Source organism: Coregonus clupeaformis, chromosome 39 (genome assembly GCF_020615455.1).
Source record: "Coregonus clupeaformis isolate EN_2021a chromosome 39, ASM2061545v1, whole genome shotgun sequence".
NCBI lineage: Eukaryota > Metazoa > Chordata > Actinopteri > Salmoniformes > Salmonidae > Coregonus > Coregonus clupeaformis.
Genome location: NC_059230.1, coordinates 13,175,977 through 13,190,873, shown reverse-complemented (window position 1 = coordinate 13,190,873; position 14,897 = coordinate 13,175,977). Strand labels below are relative to the sequence as shown.

General features: G+C 43.3%; 1 protein-coding gene across 10 annotated transcripts in view; it reads left to right on the top strand.

Annotated features, from left to right (window-relative positions):
* LOC121554692 (adhesion G protein-coupled receptor L3) overlaps positions 1-14,897 on the top strand; it is a 318,628-nt gene that overhangs the window by 38,739 nt on the left and 264,992 nt on the right. For all 10 annotated transcript variants that reach the window (XM_045211912.1, XM_041868385.2, XM_041868384.2 and 7 more), the window contains exon 2: positions 7,383-7,463. The gene's annotated coding sequence lies outside the window, so the exon portion shown is untranslated. The remainder of the gene's footprint in view (positions 1-7,382; positions 7,464-14,897) is intronic.

Sequence of the window (14,897 nt, the reverse complement as noted above, 5' to 3'; positions counted from 1 at the left end):
AGTCCCAATAACGTCACCCGTACAATTTTCTCCTCTATTGACTTTTATGTTCCGCCGCAAGGTTGGTCATCTCGGCAAGAGTATGTATTCCAAATAAAGAATAGCTCATTACCATAATGATATTCGATCTGAAAGATAAACGCCCCTCTCTTCCCCACACCTTGCCTCTGAAGCTTCGGGAGAGGGCAAAATTGCGGGTGTTGCCTTGACACTAGTTCGCCTTGACGCGCACAAAGGCGGCTATCTTTTGAAAGGTATCTTCGATTGTTTTGCACACATACTGTAAATTGTGGGGTTGACGCTAGTTCACCTTGGCCACCTTTGTGTGCGTGTCATTTTTAATGGTGTCTACAACGAGGTGTTTTACACTGTGGGATTGATGCTATAGTTTGTCTTGATACGCACAAAGGCGGCCATTTTTTAAAGGTATCTTCTACAAGAAAGTGTTCCACACATATACATTGTGGGGTTGATGCTTGTGAACCTTTACACATACATAAAAAATAAAAAAATTATCTTCAGCAAAAGGCGTTTCACACACTCCAGATTTCCCACCCATAGCAGGGATATGAGGACGCCTCCTCCTTGCCTCAATGCTTTATCGATCAGCCATGGGGCCCACAAGGGACCGGAGTCTACTGTGAGTCTGCACCCTTGCATGTCTGCACACACTATGCACACATGCATACTCAATTTTAACCCAAGCTCTCTCTTGCCCTCTGTCATGCACGCACACACATACGCCACACACAAACACACACGCGTCACATAGCTCAAGGTTCCTTAGTTCGCTAATAAGGCCAATTAGAGCACAGGCATGTGGAAGCCTCCAGCAGAGTAGCTAAAAGGTTGGAGGTGTTAGATGTACACCCTTTTCCACCTCCCCTCATTGTCATTGAGACAGCGAGACAGAAGGGAGAGTTGGGGAGAGAATGACAGGATAAAGATAGGACTCAGAGAGAGGGAGAAAATTTAAGTGAGGGAGGGAGAGCGATTTGAGCGGTTGACTCTAGAAAGAAAGAAAGATGGGAAGATGCAGAGGCAGGATAGAGAGAAGGGAGGGATGGAGAGAAAGAGGAGGTGAGAGTGAGAAAGATAAGATTATGCAGTTGAAGGGAGAGAAAGATGGAGTGAGTGAGGAGGAGAGAAAGCAAGAACAAGGCAAGAAAGCACATTTAAATACATAACCTGCCTGCACTTCCTCTGGCCTGGGTCACCAACAATCCCAGTCAATTGTTATCAGCTTGCCTGCATTTAATTTGACCCTTGGGTCCAGATGCTCATTGTGTGTGTGTGTGTGTCCTCCTTTTTTTTATTTTTTATTTCACCTTTATTTAACCAGGTAAACCAGTTGAGAACAAGTTCTCATTTACAACTGCGACCTGGCCAAGATAAAGCAAAGCAGTGCGATAAAAACAACAACACAGAGTTACATATGGGGTAAAACAAAACAAAGTCAAAAATACAACAGAAATACATATATATACAGTGTGTGCAAATACATATATATAGTGTGTCCTTCACTCCTAATGATAGCCTCTGCTAACACCCCTAGACTGATTCAGCACAAAATCTTTGACCTGCTGAGGATGACTGGAATAACATTTTGCACTGGAATATACACTGTGTACAAAACACTAGGATCACCTTCCTAATATGCCCTCAGAACAGCCTCAATTCGTTGAGGATGGAATACAAGGTGTTGAAAGCATTCCACTGGGATGCTGGCCCATCGTGACTCCTATGCTTCCCACAGTTGTCAAGTTGGCTGGATGTCCTTTGGGTGGTGGACCATTCTTGATACACACGGGAAACTGTTGAGCGTGAAAACCCAGCAGCGTTGCAGTTCTTGACACACTCAAACCAGTGTGCCTGACACCTACTACCATACCCGGTTCAAAGGAACTTAAATATTTTGCCTTGCCCATTCACCCTCTGAATGAATGGCACACATACACAATCCATGTCTCAATTGTCTCTAGGCTTAAAAATCCTGCTTTAACCTGTCTCCTCCCCTTCATCTACACAGATTGAAGTGGCTTTAACAGGTGTTCATCAATAAGTGATCACAGCTTTCACCTGGATTCACCTGGTCAGTCTATGTCATGGAAAGTGTTCCTAATATTTTGTACACTCAGTGTATTTGTATATACATTACCAGTCAAAAGTTTAGACACACCTACTCATTCCAGGGTTTTTCTTTATTTTTACTATTTTCTACATTGTAGAATAATAGTGAAGACATCAAAACTATGAAATAATACATATGGAGTCATGTAGTAACCAAAAAAGTGTTTAACAAATCACAATATATTTGAAATTCTTCAAAGTAGCCACCTTTTGCCTTGATGACAGCTTTGCACATTCTAATGCTAGATTTTCAATCAGCAACTATCATGAAATAACACTGATAAAATGTGTTCACACTTTTACAGTGTTAGTTTCATCAGCTGTTGTACAATATGATATAAAACACAGGAACAACTTAATTTGGACTGCACTTGGCGTTTAAAGAATCCCGTAAGAGTCTGCTGACTTCCAAGGGTTTCTAGCTTCCTTTTAAGAGGCATTTTCTAAGCTATCTGCAATTCCGGTATGATTGAAGAATGAAGCAGGTGTTAATCATGGACTTTGCTACACAGAAAGCAGCAGTTGACTACTCCATTGTCAACACTTTGATTAAATCAGTAGACCTATCTCAATATCTTTTGAAAATACTACATAAGTATCATTTAGCTTTTAAAACAATTCAATCAGTTTTCTTTTATCATATTTTGGATCAGAGTGAGGCTGTCTCTCCACTAACCTACCTATTGTTCCTGCAGTGAGGAGGATTCACCATCTTTATCAAATCTTTTCATAATTTATCTGCAGATAATCGCCAAAAAGACTACCCGTATGCAAATTAGGGAACCAAATCAACAGCAGATGCAATTTGATAGGCTACTGATGAGTCACTCACTTTAATGTCATTGTGTGGCAAGTCCTGATGAACTTCATATCGAAAATTCAAATGAGAATAGTTTATTTGTCTGGATGCGATACCATGGACATATAGCTATGTTGTATGATTTATGAATGGCAAGGATATACAGTGTCTTCAGAAAGTATTCACACCCCTTGAATTTTTCCACAATTTGTTACAAATTGGGATTAAAATATATGTATTTTTATTTATTTTTATGATCTACACAAAATAGAAAAAAAAAAAAAGATATATATATTAATATATATTAATGAAAAGTCAAACACTTCATCTTGATACGTATTCAAGCCTGACTCAATACATGTTAAAATCACCTTTGGAAGCGATTACACCTGAGTCTGTAAAAGCTTTGCACAACTGGATTGTACAATATTTGCCCATTATTCTTTTTTGAACTCTTCAAGCTCTGTTAAATTGGCTGTTGATCATTGCTAGACAGCCATTTTCAAATCTTGCCATAGATTTTCAAGCCAATTTTAAGTCAAAACTGTAGCTAGGCCACTTAGGAACATTCAATGTCGTATTGGTAAGCAACTCCAGTGTACACTACATTACCAAAAGTATATGGACACCTGCTCATTGAACATCTCAGTCCAAAATCATGGGTATTAACATGGAGTTGGTCCTCCCTTTGCTGCTATAACAGCCTCCACTCTTCTGGGAAGGCTTTCCACTAGATGTTGGAATATTGCTGTGGGGACTTACTTACATTCAGTCACGAGCATTAGTGAGGTCTGGCACTGATGTTGGGCAATTAGACCTGGCTCACAGTCGGCGTTCCAATTCATCCTAAAGGTGTTCGATGGGGGTTGAGGTCAGGGCTCTGTGCAGGCCAGTCAAGTTCTTCCACACCGATCTCGACAAACCATTAAACATTTTTTTTGCACAAATTAAATTAAATTAAAAAAGTTAAATACTTAAATAAGGTAAGTGTTCAGACGCTTGGCTATGAGACTTTAAATTGAGCTCAGGTGCATCCTGTTTCCATTGGTCATCCTTAAGATGTTTCTACAACATGATTGGAGTCCACCTGTGGTAAATTAAATTGATTGGACATGATTCGGAAAGGTACACACCTGTCTATGTAAGGTCCCACAGTTGACAGTGCATGTCAGAGCAAATACCCAAGCCATGAGGTCAAAGGAATTGTCCATAGAGCTCCGAGACAGGATTGTGTCGAGGCACAGATCTGGGGAAGGGTGCCAAAACATTTCTGCAGCATTGAAGGTCCCCAAGAACAGAGTGGCTTCCATCATTCTTAAATGGAAGACGTTTGGAACGACCTTTACTCTCTTCCACCCAGCCAAACCAAGAATGAACTCTTTGGCCTGAATGCCAAGCGGTACGGCTGTAGGAAACCAAGCACCGCTCATCACCTGGCCAATACCGTCCCTGCGGTGAAGCATGGTGGTGACAGCATCATGCTGTGGGGATGTTTTTCAGCGGCAGGGATTGGGAGACTAGTCAGGATCGAGGGTAAGATGAACGGGTGATCCAGAGCGCTCAGGACCTCAAACTGGGGGCGAAGGTTCACCTTCCAACAGGACGACCCTAAGCACACAGCCAAGACAACGCAGGCGTGGCTTCGGGTCAAGTCTCTGAATGTCCTTGAGTGGCCCAGCCAGAGACTGGACTTGAACCCGATCGAACATCTCTGGAGAGACCTGAAAATAGCTGTGCAGCGACGCTCCCTGTCCAACCTGACAGCGCTTGAGAGGATCTGCAGAGAAGAATGGGAGAAACTCACCAAATACAGGTGTGCCAAGCTTGTAGCATCATACCGAAGAAGACTCAAGGCTGTAATCGCTGCCAAAGGTGTTTCAACAAAGTACTGAGTAAAGGGTCTGAATACTTCTCTCCTGATTGTTCAGTTTGGCCGGGCAGCCAGCTCTAGGAAGAGTCTTGGTGGTTCCAAACTTCTTCCATTTAAACATTTGGAGGCCACTGTGTTATTGGGGATCTTCAATGCTGCAGAAATTTTTTGGTACCCTTCCCCAGATCTGTGCCTCGACACAATCTTGTCTTGGAGCTCTACGGACAATTCTTTCGACCTCATGGCTTGGTTTTTGAGCTGACATGCACTGTCAAATGTGGGACCTTACATAGACAGGTGTGTGCCTTTCCAAATCATGTCCAATCAATTGAATTTACCATAGGTGGACTCCAATCAAGTTGTAGAAATATCTCAAGGATGATCAGTGGAAACAGGATGCACCTGAGCTCAATTTCGAGTCTTATAGCAAAGGGTCTGAATACTTACAGAAATAAGGTATTTCTGTTTTTTATATTTTTATAAATTGGCAAAAATGTCTAAACCTGTTTTCGCTTTGTCATTATGGGGTATTGTGTGTAGATTGAGGGGGGAAAAATAATTTAATGCATTTTAGAATAAGGCTGTAACGTAACAAATTGTGGAGAAGGGGCAGGTGTCTCAATACTTTCGGAATGCACTTTAATGGTAGCCTACCTTTTGGCCTTTATATTGGGGATTTGCAGTTGTTTCATGGTTCTAGGTGGACATTAGCATTTTGAAATAAGAGCTGTTTGGGAGCCAAATGAGTCTGCTCACCGAAAAGACTCGGAATGCCCATCACTACAGCAGACTGTCATACCAGCAGTGTTTCCCTGTCATCGCTCACTTTGTGACTGACAAGCGCATGTCCTATCAATAGATTGCTAGAAGATACATATCGTTCATTCTAGCGGGATCGGCAGACTTTTCTGACTAGTGAATTGAAAAGTAGCCTAGTTGAATTAAGTGGGGAAAGTACCCGGCTGAAAATGACTCTGTAATCGGCTGTATAGCCGACAGCAGGCGCTAGTGCAAAACACTGTTTGTATGATTTACGATTCCAATCAGATGTGTGGACTTCAGTTGCCTCAATCTGCAGACATTTGTGTCTTGGCTGTGTTTGTGATGGATGACATTTAATCAAGATACTTTTTAAGGGAATCCATTTCACAGCCCCTGTAAATGCAAAAAGCAAGCCATCATTCCAGGGTGAGGATGACAACACGTTTTGGCCCGTTCTTCTGTTGCGCACACACAAAGAAGTCCTTGTTGTCTATTTCTGTTTCAATTACACACATTTCTGAAGAATTCATTCGAGAGGAATTGTCGTAAATCGTAATTCGGCTGTAATTAAAGTCAACCTCTAAACTTCTGAAGCCTTTTCAAAAGGTGAAAGGAAAGGGGGTGCAGAGAGCGAAATTGATAGTGAGAGCGCAAAAAAGAGAGGGGAAGATTAAGAGCATTACAAAGCTATAGATGCACTTCTAGAGACAATAAGAGAAATGGAGAGAGCGATACACACGGCGAGAGAGAGACTGCTAAAATGGAGCAAGAGATTCGGTGAAAATGAAAAGCAGTCATCAAAATGCTAATGTCGTATATGGATATTTACTGCAGTGTTAATACAGTTTAAATCAGGCTCGTTGTCCGGCGCCCATCAGCAGGGCCTTGTTGGGTCCTAATAAATCAGTCATTAAAGCTGATGTGACCTGAATCAAAGATTATGGATAAACTGACACAATACACGTCTCTCCGCCCTAAAAAGGGGAGTCGTTGTCCACAACGCAGCATGGCGGACTGTCTAGCTCCTGGCTATCCTTTCTTTGGATTGGTGGATACATCTCGTTATTGTAATCCTTTTTTGAATATTCAGTGAGGGTTGTTGACGTCACCTGCCTGTATTCAATGGAGAGAGATGCTACTAGCCTCATGCCATGAATATGCATCGCCATCTCAACAAGTTCGATATAAAGTGACACGTCAGTACACTCGTAACAACTTAAGCATTACGCAACTTATATTCGATAAAATAAACCTCACGTAGCAAATAAGCCATAGATTTTTTGTTGTTGACCAAATTCACCACTCTCATTGACCTCCATACAAAAATTCCATGCTTGGTGGGCGAAACAATGAAAAAATGCCACCTGCTGGAGGGAGACAGATTTTCTGCCGAATTGGGCCTCTCTTTTCCTCTTCCTCTCTGCCTGAATAGCTCTTCATACATTTATAACCAGTACAGAGCGCAGCCAGACAACACTTGAAATAACTTCTAATGGCCATCTGAAGAGACACCAACAGCTCATATGCAGCTAAAATATACATGCAAATGATCATGTGCATATTTTTTTTTTACATTTTAGTCATTTTAGCAGACGCTCTTATCCAGAGCGACTTACAGTTAGTGAGTGCATACATTTTCATAATCATAAGGATTGTGATGATCATAATGATGGCATTTTTCAAAATGATCCTAACCGTCCTTATCGTCATGGATTCAATTGATTAATTATGTTGTGAATATCTTTTTTTTTATTCTTTTTTTATAACTAATCAAAAAGTCAGCCCTTTTTGGATTTTAACAGGTGTCTTTCTCTGTTCTAGGATGGGATATATGGTTCTAGTCTCTGAGATGTGATGTACTGGATTTGTAAGGAGCTTTGACGAGAGAAGAACCACTCACAGGTACGTGACAAGTCAATCCACTTCCTCATCAGACTAAACAGTTGCTAATATCATGACAAGACTATTCCCTGCACTGTTTCTACAAACTCATTCCCAAACACAGAAAATCATGAACACATTTTATTCAGGAGATTCCGACAACATTTTTCAGCTTGCTATCAAGTTCCCCTCTTCGAGTGATTCAACCGACCTTGCATAAATGTGACCGACCGGCTCGATTCGGTTTTATGTAGCGAAGTTTGTAATGGTGTTTATTACACCATTTCAAACTCAGAGACTCGGAGCTAGAAATGTTTTTGAGAAAAAGACCTTGAATGTTTTGGTACACCTACTGGAGAGCTCATCTTTGTCTACACCCATTCAGCATCGTTCACACACTGTTAAGCCCTAGCCCCACCCATCTCTTTAAGGATTCACATGTGAGGCCATGTACTAAACAACCAAAGATTTCAAGACTAAAGGCTGGTATATACTACGGGTGTGTTCGTAAATTCAATCTGGAGTGCCGGAGTGCGCTCAGAGTACACTCTGGGCATTCGTAAACTCAGAGCGCTGTCAGATTATCCATTCGTAAATTCAGAGCGTTTCGCTCTCGGAGCATTCAGAGCGCACACTGGACACTCTGGCCGAGGAGTAGGGTTGATCCGATCGTTCTGACCTAACAACAGCAGTCAAGCACCCAAGCTAACTGGCTGATGTTGGCTAGCTTGCTAGCTACTTCCAGACACAAATGAGAGAACAGCTCACTCTGACCATTTTTCCCGCCCTAGCAGAGCTGGTTATCCAGAGCATTGGTGACCGTAACTGTGCTGCTGGCAACAATTTAAGTACACTTTTTTGCCAACGTTTACTGACACGGCCATATTAAACGGGTGTTGAGCGTTAGTAAATCCGTCAGTTATTCTGCACTCTGGCACACTCAGATGAGAGTGCTCTGAAATCGGAGTAGATAGCCAGAGCGAATTTACCAGCTACGTCTATCGACAGTTGTCACAGTGACATCATGAACATTCTATTGAAATGGTTACTTGCATAGTGGAGTATTTTGTTTAGACATGTAGCTAGCTAAACAATTAACCATAATCCCAACTCATAGTGTTACTACCCTGCATGAATATGCAGGTAGCTAACCAACCAGGTTCAATGTTAGCTAGCTAGCTAACATTAGGCTATAACTAGCAATGCAAATAACTCTGAGATACAAATAATATTACTAGATAGATGATACATGTAAAGTTAGCTAGCGAGCCAGCCAGTTAACGTTAGCTAGCTAACAGTATGCTTTAACTTGAAATAAACAACTTTCTGACAAAATTTGAAACGTGTAATATCTGAAAATGTAGCTAACTAGAAAATCTTACCCGTATACATGGATGGACGCTTCTCCCTCTGTCACGGATGCCATGGTTGCCCTTAGTTTGATGATGTAATCCGGAGACGGGCGTTTTATACAACAGCCTTCTGTGTGTTGTCTTTTCGACTCCCCCTGCATATTTGCAATCAAACGCCAGAATTTTCTCCATCTCCTTAGCTATCATACTCTAATTCCACTGGAGAGCAACACTTCTTTTTCTACTATGTGATATCGTTCAAAAAAAGACGTTAGAAAGGATTACCTACACATACTGACCAGCTCATGTAATAGACAGAAGCGTGCTACATGGCAGACCAATACGAACTCATCTCTCGGCATGTCCAGCCCACTCATTATCTCAGCCAATCATGGCTAGTGGGAAGGTTCCTGTCTTTTTTGGTGGCTAAACCAGCTAGGCTCGTAATTTAACAATTGTATTAGTATTTACAGATGGCATACACGTTTGTTATTAAGGCACATGAAAGTTCACATGTTCCAGAAGGCATTTCTGCCAAAAAAAATGCATTTTGATTTAAAAAAAAGTTTACGTTCAAATGGCTCTCCTGTGAAGTACTGACGCGCGACATACGCCTAGTTTCCTGAAACGAGTCACAAATTCCAAGAAATGTCCTTTGAAAGCATGAATATGCAACAGGGCAAGATTAAATAGACATGCAGTCTCCTACACAGCATTCTAATGATGAGCATTCATGGGGTCCTATTTCACTTGTTTCCTCTTGTGAGAGTTGATGAGTTGATGGTTATGGAAATGCTATATGATAGGTGGTCATTAACATATGCAAATCTCCAGGATAGCACCGGTAAACCACTAATTTCCCCCCTCGGCGATGGGAGGTTTTTCTGGTCGGTAACCATACCCATCCACCAAGCATGTTTGGATTGCGCTCCCCGATGCAAATGATGTTTTCGGTGTAATCATGCAAAAGTGCAGCTGGCTTCCATTTTGCTGTGCCTCGAGTCTCTACCCGCCCCATGCTAACCCTCCCCCCAACCTCTCAACCCTATCCATCTGATCCATCTCTCCATCTCATATTCTCACTCCCCATCTTGCTTTCGAATTTGTCATTTGTTTTCTTGTGCACCTTTCATCTCTCCCTCTCCAAATCGGATGCTGTCACCCACCAGCCCCCCGCTGGATTTAATTCAATTAAGGAGATGTTTCACCCTCCACAGTTTACCGGTTGGTTTTGTGAATGACGAGCCTACCCACACTAATACACACACACCCCCATCACCCTTCCCCTCCCCTTACTGCAGGCAGTGTTATTTTTTCGTCAGTAAACGCCACTCCGGATGTTTCTTCTCTTCGCCACTCAGAGATTGAGGAGAAGATATTGGCTCATTGAAAAAAACCGAATTCTAGGATGCCTGACATATCGTCCGCGGCTGATGAAGTGACTTAATCTTAAACCGCAGGATACGTCAGTCGGCGGGCTGAATATGGTGCATGTTATTAGTGACGGAGGTTAATCAATTCAGCATAAGGTGCCATGTCACCTTTTCCAATAACGCCACACGGAATCACACTGGGAGGTTTTGCTTTACCTGTTACTTGGCGTCGAGGGGATTTGAATGGCATTTCCTCCTCAGCTGGATAACTTAGAAAACAGCGTGGACGTTCTGGCTATGATTAATCTAAGCGTAATCCCCTGTTTATTGTAAAATAAATATGCATTAATGTCCCAGCCAGTCCTTCCCTCTGCACAGTATGAACTGAAGCAAGGGGGCGGGAAGCTGCCGAGTCAAATGTAATTGGCATATTAGTCGCAAAGTGACAATGAAGCTGTTGTGCATTTGAATAACATGGGACAACAGTGAGGGGTAGTTGTGCATGTATGTTGTGTGGGATTGTAGCTGAAAGCTAGCACGTTTTAATGCATCTTATCCATGTACAGAGCGAATTTCAATTGTATTTTCTTGATTACATTTACATCATTTAGCAGACACTCTTATCCAGAGAGACTTGCAATTAGGGTTTTTCACCTAGTCAGCTAGGGGGTTCGAACCAGCGACCTTTCAGTTACTGGCCCAATGCTCTTAACCGCTAGGCTACCTGCCTCCCTTATGTTCCTCCCCTCCGATCTTATGTTCCTCCCATCCGATCTTTTCCTCCAATGACTTTTGAGAAGGAGGCTAGGAGAGAGGGCATGAAGAATCAAGGATATACAATTGAGATACAGCCCCATTTTTATAGATCTCTGGGACGTCAACCCCCACAGCCTGCTGCTCGGATCTCATGTAATATTAGAAGCTTGCAACTCTATTAGTGTTGAAAGGTGTCAAAGGAATTTATATCCGTAGTCTACTTTCATTACAAAACATCTTAATAACTCCCGACGTGGAATTAAGACCTTAATTTGATGCACCTTCTTTTGCCTAATGTGCGGTCACTTTGATTTAAGTCCAATCTGGCGGAAGGAGACTATGCCGGTGGAACGTGGGGGGAGCCTCTGAATGGGATCCTTGGGACGTCCTGAATCTGACGTCAGCCCATTGAGGTTGAAATTGAACACAGTTAAGGTAAGGGTTATGGTCAGGGATAGGCTTAGGGTAGGGGTTAGGGTAGGTGTTAAGGTTAGGGATTAGGGTAGGGACAGATAGCACTAAGGATCCCGGATAGCACTAACCCTTTACAACCAATACATCTTTCCCAGCGCGCTTTGCATACCCACCTATGTTGCCCTAGTGACAGCAGTGTAAGGTCTATTTGACCACAATGGGTTCTGATCACATGCACTCCTAGGTTTTGGTTTAGTTATCTTAAAGCAGTGCCCTTTGTTTTATTAGTTTGAGTCGACAGCCATGCTGTCTAGGTCACTCTAAAACAATGCAAAGTAATTTGAATGGAGGACGAGTAGACGGGAGAGGAATAATTTTGAGCGAAGTCAGCAACGTCCTCAAATTTGAATTCAACCCGAGGACAGTTGACTTTACAGGTCTTGCTAGTGCTTTGGCAACAAAACAAACCTAACTCCACAAAGGAGGAACACGTTGGTGTTCGACGTAAATGACAGAAAAAGTCATTTGATGAACTTTTGATATCTCTAGTGGTGAATTTGTTGACACTCGGCCGCGTAGACCACTGTTATCTGTGGTGGCGCGAAACTGTGAAATATACAGTGCATTCGGAAAGTTTTCAAACCCCTTGACTTTTTCCACATTTTGTTACGTTACAGCCTTATTCTAAAATGAATTAAATTACTTGTTTTCCTCATACATCTAGACACAATACCCCATAATGACAAAGCAAAAACAGTTTTTTTGACATTTTTGCAAATTTCTTTTTTTTAAGTACTGAAATATCACATTTACATAAGTATTCAGACCCAGTGGTGGAAAAAGTATTAAATTGTCATACTTGAGTAAAAGTAAAGATACCTTAATAGAAAATGACTCAAGTAAAAGTTAGTCACCCAGTAAAATACTACTTGAGTAAAAGTCTAAAAGTATTTCGTTTTAAATATACTTAAGTATCAAAAGTAAATGGAATTGCTAAAATGTACTTAAGTATCAAAAGTAAAATTATAAACCATTTCAAATTCCAAACCTGGGGAAGGGTACCAGAACATTTCTGCAGCATTGAAGGTCCCCAAGAACACATTGGCCTCCATCATTATTAAATGGAAGAAGTTTGGAACCCCCAGACTCTTCCTAGAGCTGGCCGACTGGCCAAACTGAGCAATCGGGGGAGAAGGACATTGGGAGGTGAGGTGGGTGGTGACAGGGAGGTGACCAAGAACCCGATGGTCACTCTGACAGAGCTCCAGAGTTCCTAAGTGGAGATAGGATAACTTGGTCACTCTGACAGAGCTCCAGAGTTCCTAAGTGGAGATAGGATAACTTTCCAGAAGGACAACCCTCTCTGCAGCACTCCACCAATCAGGCCTTTATGGTACAGTGGCCAGACGGAAGCCACTCCTCAGTAAAAGTCACATGACAGCCCGCTTGGAGTTTGCCAAAAGGCACCTAAAGACTCTTAGACCATGAGAAAAAAGATTCTCTGTTCTGATGAAACCAAGATTAAACTCTTTGGCCTGAATGCCAACCATCACGTCTGGAGGAAACCTGGCACCATCCCTACGGTGAAGCATGGTGGTGGCAGCATTATGCTGTGGGGATGTTTTTCAGCGGCAGATACTGGGAGACTAGTCAGGATCAAGGGAAAGATTAACGGAGCAAAGTACAGAGAGATCCTTAATGAAAACCTGCTCCAGAGTGCTCAGGACCTCAGACTGGGGCGAACGTTCACCTTCCAACAGGACAACAACCCTAAGCACACAGCCAAGACAACACAGGAGTGGCTTCGGGACAAGTCTCTGAATGTCCTTGAGTGGCCCAGCCAGAGCCCAGAGTTGAACCTGATCGAACATCTCTGGAGAGACCTGAAAATAGCTGTGCAGTGACGCTCCCCATCCAACCTGATAGAGCTTTTAGAGGATCTGCCGAGTAGAATGGGAGGAAACTCCCAAAAAACAGGTGTGCCATGCCTGTAGCGTCATACACAAGAAGACTTGAGGCTATTATCGCTGCCAAAGGTGCTTCAACAAAGTACTGAGTAAAGGGTATGAATACGTATGTAAATGTAATATTTCCGTTTTTTGTTAAGTACATCTGCAAAAATGTATAACCTGTTTTTGCTTTGTCATTATGGGGTATTGTGTGTAGATTTGATCAATTTTAGAATAAGGCTGTAACGTAACAATGTGGAAAAAGTCAAGTGGTCTGAATACTTTCCGAATGCTCTGTATGTAGTAGGGTGCTATTTTGGACGCATACAATGTGTTAATGTAGAGAATGTGTACATTTCTTGTCCTTGCTTGAATTCATTGTTTGGTATGAATTGAAGCACCTCCCAAACATCACATGCTCTCTGCTTATGTGATGCTCTACTTGCCCCACACTGCTTTCTCTCTCTCTCCCTCACCTCCTTATCTCTATCTCTCTTTCCCTCACCCCCTTATCTCTCTCTCTCCCTCACACCCTTATCTCGCTCTCTCTCTCTCCTTCACCCCCTATCTCTCCCTCTGTCTTTCACCCTCTTCCATTATTTTCTCTCTCCCTTCCCTCCTCCTCTCTGCCTCTGTATTTATTTTTCTTCTTCCTCTCCCTCTCCACCGCTCCGCTCCCTCTCCACTGCCCCGCTCCCTCTCCACCGCCCCGCTCCCTCTCCACCGCCCCGCTCCCTCTCCACCGCCCCGCTCCCTCTCCACCGCCCCGCTCCCTCTCCACCGCCTCGCTCCCTCTCCACCGCCCGCTCCTCTCCACCGCCTCACTCCCTCTCCACCGCCTCGCTCCCTCTCCACCGCCCCGCTCCCTCTCCACCGCCCCGCTCCCTCTCCACCGCCCCGCTCCCTCTCCACCGCCTCGCTCCCTCTCCACCGCCCCGCTCCCTCTCCACCGCCCCGCTCCCTCTCCACCGCCTCACTCCCTCTCCACCGCCTCGCTCCCCCCAGTCATGCTTGCTGCTTGCTCAGCTCTTAGCCTGGCTGTGTGTGTCTACCTATGTCCCCCCTGGCCTTAGCTGCTTTGCTCTAAATATACATACTGTGCTGTTTGCTGCTGCTGAGACAAGGGAATCACAGCTTATTCCCCTCACTAGTTTACATAACTAACTCATTCAGTATGGATGGATTCAGTGGCACATTGTCATGTTATAATGATGGAGCATAATGTGGTGGGACCTTGGCTAGTTCTGGTTGTGAATTGGTTCTGAATATGTTATTTGTGTTATGAATATTTATCACTGTTGGTATACACATTTTCCAGTGCTGAAGCTGCTGTTGAGGTTGTATGTTTGTAATACATTGTGTATCACAACCCCTGCTTTCAGATATACTTGCATATTGTGTAATCATTGGCTGATATCCTTATGAGAACCATAAAAGATATTGCAACCATCACCAGGTCAGATCATCTCACACTAAAGATCAGTCTGCAGCCTCCTGAGTGGCGCAGCGGTCTAAGGCACTGCATTGCAGTGCTAGAGGCATCACTACAGACCCGTGTTCGATCCCAGGCTGTCGTAGCCGGCCGGGATCGGGAGACCCATGAGGCGGCGC